Here is a 12,619-nt window from a genome sequence, read left to right as displayed (position 1 = left end):
TTTTTTTTCATCCAAAAGCATTTTATTTAAAAAATCCAAATTAAATTTTAAAAATCTGATTTAAATAAAACAATCATTTTTCTTTTTTAAAAAATCATTGATTTTTTATGCACCCTGCTTTGATGCTCAGTGCTTAATTATGCTTTCCACCTGCTGGGAAAGCGATCCAGTACTTTTCTGAGAGGAGAGAGGGCTAATCACCTCCGAGCTGTGTCTCTTGCTTTCTCATAACCTGCCCGACATCAGCTGTCTACATTCACATGATCACAGCCAGGACATACACATGCAGCTTTCACCTGCATGCAGTCCTTTTGCACCTGCTTCCTGGGAATGAGCAGGAAACAAACCAGGAAGCTACAGGTGAGCTTAATGCGGATTTCCAAATCCAGGCTTGTTCGGAAGCCATTAACCCTATTTTCCCCCCACTTTGCACATCCTGGGAAGCTGTGGTTAACTGCAGCTTCTTGGTTTATCTCCCCACTTCCCCGAAGGGAAGAGCAAAGAGGGAGAAAAGGACTACGTTGTGAGTGGATGAAGCTCATTCTTACTTGTTGAGCTAGAATTTGGATGCAGCCTTGCTCAGCCTTGGAATTTGGATGCAGCCTTGCTCAGCCTTGGAATCACCCGGCAAGTTGCCGCATGGACTGTGCTCCTACAGACTTGCTGCACCCATGGGTCTGCAACCTTTGGGGGCTTGTTCCATCCCTATTTAGGAAATCTCTGCCAACCGTTTCACTTTCTTCCAGCAACAGGGCAGGAACCATGCCACCATGTTTACAGGGGCTTTTTCTTTCTCTCCTATCTTCCCTGTGTTTCCCTGCCGCATTGCATCCATCCCATTCCAGGGGTTTCTCAACTCAGCCATATACCAGGTGGGCTGTGCCTACCTGCCTGTGCTCTATCATAGGCAAACCCACGTCCTCTTTATGCAATGCATACCTTCTGAGTATCTCAGAGATTTTATAAATCATTGCACAGTAAATGCATCAGTTCTCGACATCAGGAGATCTGACAATTCACAACCACAGAACGTGCCCCTCCCCCCCAAAAAAGCAGCAGTAATGGCTTGACCCATCTCAGATTTCTAGAGTTTTTGATGATTTGGTAACTTCTATGTGTACTGTATGGGGCACTTTCACAAGGCTGGAGAATAGACAATATGGGCTGGAAGTCACCTTGCGATGACTCCATTCCAAAAATGGGGAGAGGATATTATGACAGATTTTATGAGCTGCTAATGGTGTCTGCCTCGTTTTTTGCGTGCATTGCTGCCTTTGCGTGAAGGCAGGGAAAAGGGCAGGCTGGAGAGTTGGCACCTGAAGTATAATTTGGCATAGTATTGTCATGCACACTAAGCCTGAGCTAACTAGAAGAATAGGCAATTGCACATACAATTTGTATTGTAAAAAATTATATACGCACACACAGAGCAAGCCCAAAGTTTTGAAATGATTTTTGTGGTTTCTAGACTTCCTTTATTACTTGTGCCTCTGGCGATCAAAGCAAAGAGTAGCAAAGAGAAACGAGTCTTTTAGTAGTTGTATAGGCAAGGAAGCATCAACTGATGCAGCTCATTCCTGTGGGGATAAGAAATATTTCATCTTCTGAAGAACCCAGTTCCACAAAACTATTTTAGGTAACAGAGTCCTCTTCTTTTCTTTTCTTTTTACAACCACCGACTGTTGCCTGTTCCTTTTCTAGAGCCATAGGTCCCTGATACGGGTATCAGTATTAATAATTTTGCTACGCTTCTGAGAAGTGTGTGTGTGGCTCCCTCTTTATGATTGAACTCTTTCCCCATCTATCTTGAAGAAGATGATTCTGCGGCTTGCATTTCCCTCCTTCTCCCTCTGCTGTCCACTGAAGAGAGTGCTGGGGAGACGCCTTGATGTCAGGCGTTTATTTTATTAACACGCTGCTTGTGTTCACACCGGCTTCCTCTGCTGCGTGGCACAAAAGGCTGGTGTTCAGAGTTGTCGAAAGAATTTGTCAGCGGTGGTTACTAAGGCAGAGAAATATCAGAAATGGATGAGTAATAGATTTGAAAAGCTCAGCCAGCTCCGAGCCACTCGTCTGCTCTTGACAATTATGCCTGATTGTTAAAATGCAAGGCGCATAGCCAGGGAAAGAGCAGCCCGTAAAATATTTACTACAATGCATCTTCATCCGGAGCTGTGACTTGCGATATTAGACTTGCTTGTGCCCACAGACCCTGTCAGGTTAAGGGACGGGAAGAGGGAGGTCAATGAAGGAGATGCGGAGGAAAAATAAAGCACCGTGTGAAAATAAAACCCTATAACCCACAATATTGTTGCGTATGCTGTCTCAAAGTTACTCATCAAATAAAGCGAGGTTTGATTCATAGGTTACAGTAAGTGCCTGAAAACAGAACTATGTGGGTGCTGTTTTGGATAAAGCAATTCTCTTGTCTTGTTTGTTTGGTTTCAGCTATGCTGTCATATTTCCACAAAAACGAGGAGTCAAAATGTATGACTGAACTTTTATTGAACCATAGAGCTTTTGTACCATCAGCAGCCATGTGTTCTGAAGTATCCGTTGCATCAAGATTATAATGTATGAATCAGGCAATTGGGAGAAGAGTTTGCTGCTACACTTTTAATGCACTGTGGTGCTTCTTTATAAACAGCAATGTTTCCCCCAAAGAATTTTGAGAGCTGTAGGTTAGACTAGATGAACCACAGGGTCCCTCACAACTCCACAGTTCTATGATCTTATTATTTAAATTGCAGATACAGTATCTCATACCATTTCCTAAGCTTGCACAATTGGCACGAAGTTTGGAATGCTGGGAAGACTGTTGTAGAAAATTAAGCAAATAGGCAATTAGTATAATTGAGATGGAAAAATAATTTTAGCCCGCAGGGAATATGGTGGAAATAAATTCTCATCCATTTGCATAACACTGTTGTTGTGCAACATGTGCAAAATTTGGGTATGCAGCTGTCGGCTGGTTATGTTGGCGGTTTGTTGGTTAAAAGTACCAGGAAGTGGGAGAGGATTTTCTTTTGAGTAATCGATCAGATGTTTTAAATAGACCCTTGAAATGAGGGTAAGGAAAAGGTGGCCAAAGCCAGTCCTGTTTCTGTTAGGTTATACAACAGCAGCAGCAGCAACAAAAAAACAAGTTCTTTGAACAGACCTCAAGTATTTGGTGCCAATTCCATAGGGCTAGTTGTGTAAAGTCATTGGAACTCCCCCCTCAGGGGAAAAAAATACCCAGAATTTCGTAGCACCTTAAAGATCATCTGATTTATTGTGACATAATCTTTCATGGGCTAAAGCTCACTTTATCAGATACATCTGATAAAGTGGGCTCTGGTCCATGAAGGCTTATGCTACAATAAATCTGATAGCCTTTAAGCTGCTACAAGACCCTGTTCCTGTTCTTGGTGCTTAATGGACAATACCATCTAGTTTAAACAAAGTCCTTGCTAACACTGTTAAATTTCAGTAACGGGCCCTTCTGCAAAATAATAATAATTCAGTTATTATCTGTGTTTTATTGCTAGGCATTCCCTAGCCTTGTGCTGGTGTTTTATATCAGATGTGATTTGATATAACACAAGGTGGCACAGCAGAACCTTATATTGTGCATTAAACAAGGCAGATTTAACTAGAGATGATATTCTCCATTCTCCCAGCTATTCCTTACATGCCGGTAACTCGAGCAGACGTTAAATTGTCTCAGCTAAGAGGACAACCATATTTTATCCTGGCTTGCTGAGAGCAGATTGCCATGCTATGCTGAGCGCAAGGGGCTTCTGTGCATAATTTGGGAAGCATGAAATACTGAGGCCGCAGCTGAGTTTGGTTGGAAAGGTTGCAGCTGAGTGATTGATTAAGCATCCCCGTAAACACACGACGCCAGTAGGCTCAAGGGGGTGCCTAGGCATAGCTGTCAACGTTTCCCTTTTTTAAAGGGAAATTCCCTTATTCCGAATAGGATTCCTCGCAAGAAAAGGGAAAAGTTGACAGCTATGTGCCTAGGATTCAAGGAAATGGCTGTAGTAGTTGCTCAGAGTGAGTCACAGGACCTCTAGTGCACATCCGTTGTCCGAGGAAGGCATAAATGGATTGCAGGTGCATTCTGCTTCTTGAGAATGGCTCTGCAGCGTCTTGGGATTTGGCTATTACCGGATACTTGAATTTAACTGGTCACATTTCTGAAATACCTTCGTTTAATTCTTCCTCCCTGCCTCATCTACAGGATGGTCCTTTCCCTTTCAGCAGAGGGCTAGAAAAATGCAAATATGAGGAGGCTCGCTTTTGTTTGTGGTTGCTGCTTGTGTCGCTTACATTAATATAGGCTAATCATTGGGCCCTCCCTATAGGATCATAGGATTTTAGGGTCAGAAGGGACCATCAGGATCATCTAGCCCCTGAAATGCAAGAATCTTTTGCCCATGATCCTGAGAATAAAAGTTTCATGCTCTACCGTCATCCTAACCTTCGGCCGCGCTGGTTGGGGCTGATTGGAGTTGGTGTCCAACAGCATCTGAGGAGCCACAGGCTGCCCATCTTTGTGCCCGAGCTTTAAGCTGATATTGGGGCTTTGTGAAAAGTGGGAGAAATTTCTCTCCCTCCCTCCCTCCCTCTTGGGGGGATTACCTGTTGAACAGACCGGCCACAGATGGAGTTCAGGCAAGACAATCCCACTTAATACAACACATAATGTATTGTGTTCAGCATCATAAGATGTAGTTAGCTTTGATGCCTTTTTAAGGAAGACCCCCCCTCCCCAATTAATCAAGTTAATGGAGCATGGATACCTATTAGCAATTAGCCATAAAAGGTGGCTTGCAACTCCATGTTCTGAGGCATTCTCCTCAGTCTGGTCCCCTGCAGATGTTGTTGGACTTCAGCTCCCATCATTCTCAGCCAGCATAAGCAATGGCCAGAGATGATGGGAGTTGTGAGTCTAAAACACCTGAAGGACACCAGCTTGGGGAAGGTTTTTCATAAGCAAGAAATAAGTGGATTCCATTGGTAGAGGGAGGCAAACAACCAAGAAGGGCCTTGTGTGCTGTCTGAAGCCTGGCCATTGTTGAAAACAAAGTTTTATCTCATACAGTTTAATTGGTAAACTGCTGTCGCTATTTTGCCCTTCTCATTTTTTCTCTTTTGGAGTTGCCTCATGATAATAACATGAATGAGAACTCCAGGAAACAACACTTATTGGAGTTTGGCCTCTGTTTTATTTATGGTATATCAGTAAAAGTTATAAAGTGAGTATTGTGAGAATTTTTTGAAAGCCCCTTTGAGAACCTATTGGGGATATAAAATGGGATATACCATATTTTTCCATGTATAAGACTAGGTTCCCTCCGTAAAAAATAATGTACAAAATTTGGGGGCGTCTTATACACGGCTAGATCTCCTCTCATTTTCTTAAATCGGAGTTGTCTTGTACATGGGGGCATCTTATAGATAGAAAAATACGGTAGTTAGTTATTCTAAATTAAATAAATAACTAAAAAGACTACATGTGCATTAACACAAAGATGCTGTGCAGCCTGTGATGTCACACACTGCAGCTGCTGCTGAGGTGTATTTTGAAAGCTGATAATATATTCTGAGGTAATTTTGTTTTTCTGGTGTCTCTTTAATTGAGGGAAAAGAGGCCACAGCATAGTGGTAGAACAAGTCCTTTGCATGTAGAAGACACCAAGTTCCTGGTGTCCTGATTCCTGCATAAAACCAACAACAGGTGCCCTTGCTTACAGGTAAAGAAGTTGATTTTTATTATAGCAGCCTTACTGCTATACAAACTCCATGACTGGGAAGGAGCAAAATCTAGTCTTACAAGGCAAAGGAGTAATATCTACACATCCAGTCTGGGAACAAGGAGCAAGATTCAGGAGTTCACTATTAGCAACTGCACAGGAGCTGTGAGGTTGTTCCAACAAGTTTCCCTGCCCTACCCACCAAGCTTGTAAGCAGAGGTGGCAAATGGCCAAGCTACGCATGAAAATCTGTGTCCCTGTGGGAATTCTTGGCCTGTAGGTGTAGAGTCCCTGAGAGATAGCACGTCCCTTTCTGAATCCTCCCCCCTCCCCCCCGTCAGAGCAGGTCATGCCCGTGAGCCGTCCTCATCCTTCACAGGTAGGGAAGAAGGCAGGGAGTCTCCTGCCTTGTCAGTAGATCTGGGAACATCCAAGGGGACAGGGTGGGGGGCATCATCACAAAGCCTGTGCTGTGTAGACTCCTTCCAAGTTCTCCTCCTCAAATGCCTCCCACTCCTGGTCTCAATCAGAGTGCTCCATGGGAACCGTGACCCCCTGCATCAGGGGAAAGATCTCTGCATGAAAAAGTAGAGCCACCACCAGCCAGAAGAGACAGCCCTGGAGTAGATGGAACAGTGGTCTATCTCAGAATATGACAGCTTCATAACAAACATCCTCTGGGATTTTTAAGCCGTTTTGGACAGTCTGCTGCATAGTGTACAGCAAGTGGCGTACTCACCTGTTGCTGGGTGAGGCCTTGAGGCAGCTAGCCTGTGTGTCCCTAAGCAAGTGTGCAAGCAACTGTGTCCCTCCTTCACCATGAAATATTAAAGGGTACTCTTCCATCCTACTTGAGTCCAACAGTCCATCAGTGGTTTGAGCAAAGCAATGAATTAGTGGAGCACCAGGTTCAAGACAGAGGGCTGACACTTGGATCCAAGTACAAGCATGAGTGGCTGCTCTGTTTCTGCCCATTCCTGCCTGGTCTAACTGTTTGCAACTGGTGCAAGAAGAGAATGATTCTAAGCAGACAGAGAAGGATAACAGCTGAAGTCAGTAGACTGTGATTTACAACTCGCATGTTGATTACCTTGGTCTTTTCCTGTTGAATATGAATGGCATGGTGGAAAGATGGCCATTTCCCTGTTCCATGTGATCACTAGCCCTTCAATGAAGAATTATTTGCAAGAAATTGTTCTTTCAGCTCAGTTCCACTGATTCTACACCTTGAAGATGCAAAAAAATAATAATCAAACTTTGAGGAGTTCTGAGCTCTGGCTTGGGATAAGTGAATGTAGAATTAGAACCAGAAACGAGTTGCATGCATGTATCTTTTGGACCTGCATTCTCTTGACAAAGCTAACACTGTGCTTTATAAGTTATGATGTATACATTTTTTAATTTAAAAAACACACTTCTAAAGGACTTGCTTGTGCAAGCAATCAAATCCCCCCCAAAAACCCAATCCATCCAGACTTACTGTCTTTTTATTTTGTACCAAGCCTGGAGTCGTTTTGACTTTCACGAAGTCCTTGAAATGGGGCTTTATTCATCTAATCTTTTATTAAAATTCTGCTGGCAACGTTTTATGCAGAGTTAGTTTAGTATCCTCCTGCCTTCTCCACCAAAGAGCATTATTGACCATTAGTGTTAATAATTAAGAGCTCCTTGTTTTGCACTTGGAAGTCAAACATATTGACGTGCATTTCCTGAGTCACAGGGAGCTTACATTGGCTCCCTGGCCACGTGGTGAGAGATTTGTTTTACACTTTTATTGTCCGTCTAGAGTAAGATGGATGCCCCTGTTTTACAAATACATAGAAATGTCTCCCTTTTTCAGGTACCCAGGGAAGCTGAGAGGCATCCCTTATCTCAGAATGTACCCAGTGTTCTAACTTTCTGTAGAATCATCAACCCAGCTCTATTTGCCTTTCATGTTGAAGTCTTGATCTGCCAATACAGAGGTCCATGAGCTCTCAGGGTTGATTAGTTTTGCATTAATATCAGGAAAAGGGGGCATTCAAGAAGGTCTTAAGTTCCGTTGGTTAATGAGCTTGATTATTAATTACTTTAGGTTATTATATTGGTAGCTGCCAGCATGATTCATGGAACTCCAGACTGACCATCTATTTTAGAAAGCAATAAAAATTCCCCGTTCACAGAGCAGTACAAATGTTGTGCAAAGGGAATTTATTAATATAGCAAGAAACTCTGTAGCTGATAGTTCCCCCCGTAATATAGTAAAACATCAAAGTAATTATGAAACAGTAAAAGTATTACATACGAAATGCTTAATAGCGCGTGATTATCCTTTTTCCCAAAGTGTCATTTGCTAAGTAGAAGAAGCTGCTCCCAAACACGGCTTTAAGAGCACTGAACAATGAAAGAAATGTTTTGGTTCGGATGTTTATGATAATCTCAGTGATAATTAGTTTCATTTAAATGCTCTATTCCCTTCTTTTGGGAGGAACCCTGTGCATACATACGATTCCTTTAACTGATAGGAATATTAAATTAGTCTTGGGCATGAATTCCTTTTTGCAAAGAAAGTAAGTTTTTACGTATTACAGTGATAGCTAAAATGAATATAGCCTCTATTTTATTTTTTATTTCTGTGAGGAGCTGGATCTGTTTGTAATTATTTGCTGTGAGACTTCCGGTCCAGTAGAGGGCACTATTTTGATTCACTCATGTCTCCATTTCTTTGTGCTCAAACCACCTCTATCTACTCCTAATGCTTCTACTACAAAAGAACCATTGCTCAGTGATAGAGCTCATGCTTTGTATACACAAGCCCTAGTTCAGTCCCTAGCATCTCCAGGTAGGATAGGAATGACTCCTCCCTCCAATGTTGGAGGCCCACTGCCAATCAATGTTGACAATCCTGAGCCAGATGGATGCAATGGGCTGACTTGGTAGCTAGTAGCCATGGCTAGTCTTATCCACCATGAAATGGTCTTGTTATGTACTGAAGTTCTCACCCTGGGCCAGCAGAGGGATACTGTAGATAGTTTTCACTCAGGTCCACATATGCAAATAAAGGATTGAAAGTGACGTTCAGTGATTGGATAGTTACAGAAAGCGGTTACTGTTGCGTTCTAGTGGAGCTCTATATAAGCAGGCTGGCTGAACCCTTCAGTTCTGTTCTGTCCTGTCCTGTGAATAAACAAGAGCTGTTTGAAGAATCGCTGTGTTGTCTGATATGTTCACCCACAACTTAACAGGTCTAATCCTCTTTTAAAGCCATTCAAGTTCGTAGCCATCGCTGCCAACTTTGGGAGTGAACACCATACTTTTTATTTATGCACTGTGTGAAGAAATCTTTATTTTCTCCACCCTGCGCCTTCCAGCATTCAGCTTCATCGAATGTCTGCACGTTCTAGTGTTGCGAGAGTGGGCGAAAAAGGTTTCCCTGTTCAGTTTCGCCATGCCATGCTACACTTTTCTGGCGTGTAATGATCCTGCTGCACTTTCATTTTCTACAGCACTCCACTGGAGGTCATGTTGTAGGCTAGCCTTGATGAGAGATGAATGCAACTTTGCAACAAGCGATAGCTTAGCACACTATGCATGCAATCATTATCAAGCTGGACATTTATAACACCCTCCAGAGTGAACATTTTGCCATGCATCCCTGTTAAATCAGAGAATGGGGAGGAACACCAGAATCTCCAAACTTAGTGATGATGATCAACTCACTATATAAATGCTAAAGTAAGTTTTCTTGGGTAGGTGGCTATACTCCCCCAAGACAATGACTGATGGCAAGGGGAAGGCTAAGTCTCATCTTTCACTGCATGACATTTACAGCAAGTTACCTTCTTGCTGCTTGCTAATGAAATCTTCTCGGGGAGTTTCTGTTTGTTACCCTAGCAGAGACGGTTCTAATCCGTGGCATTCATTAGCTTAAAAATACTTGTTTGTGAAACCTAGCCCCCTTTCAGTCTTGGTGGCGATGCAGTTGTTAACCTTGGGCTGTATCCAATGCTAATCCTACTCAGAACAGACCCCCCCCCCCGAAGTTAATGGATGTGGGTTAAACTACAGAGCCTAGGACTTGTCGATCAGAAGGTTGGCGGTTCTAATCCCCGCGACAGGGTGAGCTCCCGTTGCTCGGTCCCTGCTCCTGCCAACCTAGCAGTTCGAAAGCACGTCAAAGTGCAAGTAGATAAACAGGTACCACTCCGGCGGGAAGGTAAACGCCGTTTCCGTGCGCTGCTCTGGTTCACCAGAAGCGGCTTAGTCATGCTGGCCACATGACCTGGAAGCTGTACGCTGGCTCCCTCAGCCAATAAAGCGAGATGAATGCCACAACCCCAGAGTCATCCACGACTGGACCTAATGGTCAGGGGTCCCTTTACCTTTTTACTTTGAGTAGATCTTGGTTAGATACAACCTTTTGCATATTTATTTCTGCATGTTTGATTAAGGGATGTGCTCAAGCAGAGTACACAAAGGAGGAGGAGCAAGTGCGATGACTTCCCAATGTCATTGGACGACGGCTTCCATCATTTGTTGTCATTGGCCCTCCTTGCTGGGATTGATGGAAGTTGTAGCACAGCATTTTCAGAAGGGCATCACGTTGCTACCCTAATAAAGGGCAGCAGTGTCTGTGGAAGTCAGCTAAAGAAAGGCAGTGTTAATACTGCCAATCTCCAAATGCACAGGGAAATCCTCAGCTGTGGTTTCTTGTTGGCTGGTACTGCTGCTCCTTGTCCTTCAGTTGAGAATACACAATGCAGATTGCGGCACATTTATTTCCTGGCTCAGTCCTTGGCAGCTAGAATTACTGTTGTAAATATGCCCTGATTTTAAATTACAAAGCACCACTCTATAGGCAAGTATTAGCAAGAAAGTCTTCTCCAGGCTGTTCCTTCTGATGGTACGTTTTGTCTGGATGCAAACCGCCTGTGTTGTATATGTGTGTTTTTTCATACAAATTGTGTGTGTTAGCTTGTTTTGGTAAGAAGTCAATTATTGCTTGTTCTGCAACAAACTCTGGCAAAGAGCAAAACCCCTGCAAGATTCATGGGCCCTTGAAATGCCAAGCAGTAGCTTGTGTAGATTTCCCACCAATTTTCCCAAGCTATTTTCATTTGGGGTGGGGCAGCTGGAATTAATGGCAAACATTGAGAGGGAAGGTTTTTTCAGTCATTCATGTTTATTACATTTTAACATTTAATAACCCTGGTGCCATAAGCAAATCCCTTGTTCATTTTAAAAATGCAAAAGTTTTTCTTTGCTGTCATATTATTATTATTAATTAGGGAATATCTCATTGCTGAGATTACTCTGTCCAAATGAGTGACCAAATGTATGTGTGTGTGTGTGTGTGTGTGAGAGAGAGAGAGAGAGAGAGAGAGGACACAATTCTATAAAAGGTGAACCCATGCATGTTAATAGAATATTAGGAGTCTAAACCAGCTTCTATTGGTACCCCGGTTTGGTGCTTGGGCAAACAGTTTCAGAGCAAGGCATGCCATAGTCTGCCCAATTTCTCCTTCATTTTCTCCCTCCATTCATGATTGAGGTATCAAAAATGGCTATCACTCCCCCTCCTGCTTTTGACAGAAGTGTGTGAAATAATACAGGCATACTAAATGTCTCTAAACTAAATAAAACCTGCAGAATTACTGAAAAATAGGGGATTTTGTGCTGGGCATCTTTAAAGTTTAACTTGCTTTTTGGGGGGTGGGGGAGAGAAAAGAAAACTTCCATAATGTGTTTATTTGGGGGATGAAATTTACAGGCAAGGTTACCTCTTCTGAGTGCATGAATTCTGCCAGGTTTCAGAAGGATAGCTTCAGTGGTTTTCCTGCAGTGGCAACCATTTCAGTTTTAGGGTGTGCGTGTATGCGCGCATGTGTGTCTCCCTGCTTTGTGGGCAATTGTTATTACATTTTCAGAGATGCCCCTGCGTAAGAATCCTGAAAATTGTGAGAGATATAGGTCGATGGCCTTTTGTGCTAGGTAAAGGTAAAGGGACCCCTGACCATTAGGTCCAGTCGTGGCCGACTCTGGGGTTGCGGCGCTCATCTTGCTTTATTGGCCGAGGGAGCCGGCGTACAGCTTCTGGGTCATGTGGCCAGCATGACTAAGCCGCTTCTGGCGAACCAGAGCAGCGCACGGAAACGCCGTTTACCTTTCCGCCGGAGTGGTACCTATTTATCTACTTGCACTGCGTGCTTTCAAACTGCTAGGTTGGCAGGAGCAGGGACCGAGCAACGGGAGCTCATCCCGTCGCGGGGATTCGAACCGCCAACCTTCTGATCAGCAAGCCCTAGGCTCTGTGGTTTAACCCACAGCGCCACCCGTGGCCTTTTGTGCTAGATACTTTTAAATATTTTTTGTGGAGAAGAGCTAAAAATGTTTAGCTTTCTGGGTACAATCATCCTCTCTGATTACAAGCTTGACCTATCAGTCACAACCATTCCTGCCACTGTGTCCTCTGTCCATAACGGTGGTGGTCTCCCTTTTCCCATCATCCCACTCAGATGCTATCATTCGTCGAGAGGCATTCCTTCTGCTTTCAGCAGATTCCGGCCTGAAACTTCCCCAAACCCCCCTGTCTGGATTGCCAGTTTACCTCAAAGTGCTTGCAGTGCTCCGCATTTTGACTTGCACCGCCTCATAGAGAGCCCACTTTTTCTTGAGCAAGCCACCAATCTCTCTTGAGGCACCCTGCTTGCTTCTGGGATTTATCCAATGCATGAAAACGTTCTGAGAATGTTACTATTTATGATATGTAGAAAGCATTTATAATTTACACGACACCTCGCAGTTTTAATCAGATTCACTGATAATCTAATTCTATACATATGGGAAACCACAACTGGGAGGAACTTATAGAGGTGGAACTTGCACTGAATTTTGCT

The 12,619-nt window shown here is 43.4% G+C and overlaps 1 protein-coding gene across 49 annotated transcripts in view; it reads left to right on the top strand.

Moving 5' to 3' along the window:
* Positions 1-12,619, top strand: part of MAGI1 (membrane associated guanylate kinase, WW and PDZ domain containing 1) — a 458,236-nt gene that overhangs the window by 385,405 nt on the left and 60,212 nt on the right. The window lies entirely within an intron of this gene.

The sequence above is a fragment of the Podarcis filfolensis genome (genome assembly GCF_964270895.1).
Source record: "Podarcis filfolensis genome assembly, chromosome: 2".
Taxonomy (NCBI): Eukaryota; Metazoa; Chordata; class Lepidosauria; order Squamata; family Lacertidae; genus Podarcis; species Podarcis filfolensis.
The sequence above is the reverse complement of the archived record's forward strand: the minus strand, read 5'-3'. Positions and strand labels throughout refer to the sequence as shown.